Below are 1,614 nucleotides of genomic sequence, written 5' to 3' on the forward strand. Positions count from 1 at the left end.
CCATTTTTGGTTATATACCACCAAGACACCGGAGAGGACGATTCCCTCGGAGCGTGGGTATATATAGATTTATTTAGTATGCGGTTTTGCTGACAATCAACTCGACATGAATGATATTATTCATGATTTCGGTGCCCCACTGACCACTGTCAACTCTGGTTTCAATGTGGCATTTATATTATCAAACAAAAGGTACATACCGAAGAAACATATGTATGGAATCAGTTTGAAGAAACCTTTATGTGCTAGACAGTACTTACGAATTAAATTTTCTTGACCTGCACATCATCAGCGACAGCTTCGAATTAAAAGTACTATGATTTATAATTGGCAGAAACAATGAATACAGGTATCTGAGATCCAATCTAAATCTCGCAAAACCAACTAATCAAAACATAAAGTGTACTCTCTTTTTGAGTAGGAGGCTATTAGACTTGGCTATATGATTGTCATTTTTCAGAATGCAGAACACACGTATTGACCTTCCAGACGTGAACAACATATATTGCCACCTGGACTCAAAATACTCGCAATTGTACCAGGCTGATGCAAAATTCGTTTCTCGTTCTAGAGAGTGAGTGAATGCTAGAGACACATCCGGTCACTAGAATTGTATTCCTTTAGATACAAAAGATTTATTTCTGTAGTTTAATTTCGTCTGCGCAATTCTTGTACGTATATAGCTGTATGTACACCGGCATAGCTGAAAAAAATAGTGAGGAATGTATGGAAGCTTGCGTTTCGGTCAATCAATTCAACTCTTAATAACTCTTAATACTGGAGATGCAGAATACTCAAACACGCGTTTGTGAATCTAATTTGAAAAAGTTCATTTGAAAAAGTTCATCGTGTAATAGCCGCCCAGGTATATGACGACGGTATAATTGCGAAAACTCAGTGCGTTCGTAACACATAAGCAGATTTTATTCGTAGTATTGTTCAATATGGCGTGTTCATAGTCCACGTGATACCCGAAAACAAAACGTGTCTTGCCACTACTAAATTCCAGCCTTTAATCAATTCGCTTCAACATTGTGTAGTTACGGTAAACAGTCACCATGTAGCCATCGGATCATCACTGGCACCACAGCCGTCACTTATGCACTATCACACCACTAAATCGTAAGACGATACGGTCATGTTTCGCCCCCTTGTGCTGATACGTAAAGCAATCACCGTCACTACCGGATCTCGAACACGAGGTTTCGATTATGTACTTTTATTCACTTGGAATTCAGCTTTAATAATACAACGGGAAAACGCTTGGTCATGTGTTTTCTTGCCGGCCACTACATTTTATGTGAATATCGAGAAAAAAATTGACAATAAATATTTTAAACATATTATAAAATACAAATATTCAAATGATAATCGAACGAAATTGGTCTAGTGGTATGATTGCCGCTTTGGGTGCGGCAGGCCTCACGTTCGATTCGTGGATTTCGCCCGTATATTTTTTCCGTTGTGGTGACATTCAAAGCTATAGCCCGGGGTAAATACAAACATATTTGATATTTCACTCTTCTGGCCCTGTTTGCGTTCTCGGCAATGTATTCCAAAATTCGATGTAAATATTTTATATGTTTGACTATCTGAAATTCGATTTTTTTTTTT

General features: G+C 37.9%; 1 non-coding gene across 1 annotated transcript; it reads left to right on the forward strand.

The window, feature by feature from the left end:
* The first annotated feature begins 1,375 nt into the window (after window positions 1-1,375).
* Window positions 1,376-1,447, forward strand: SARC_30096. Its single transcript has one exon. It is a non-coding gene; the product is annotated as a tRNA-Pro (tRNA).
* The last annotated feature ends 167 nt before the right edge of the window (window positions 1,448-1,614 follow it).

This window comes from Sphaeroforma arctica (genome assembly GCF_001186125.1).
Source record: "Sphaeroforma arctica JP610 unplaced genomic scaffold supercont1.278, whole genome shotgun sequence".
Classification (NCBI taxonomy): Eukaryota; class Ichthyosporea; order Ichthyophonida; genus Sphaeroforma; species Sphaeroforma arctica.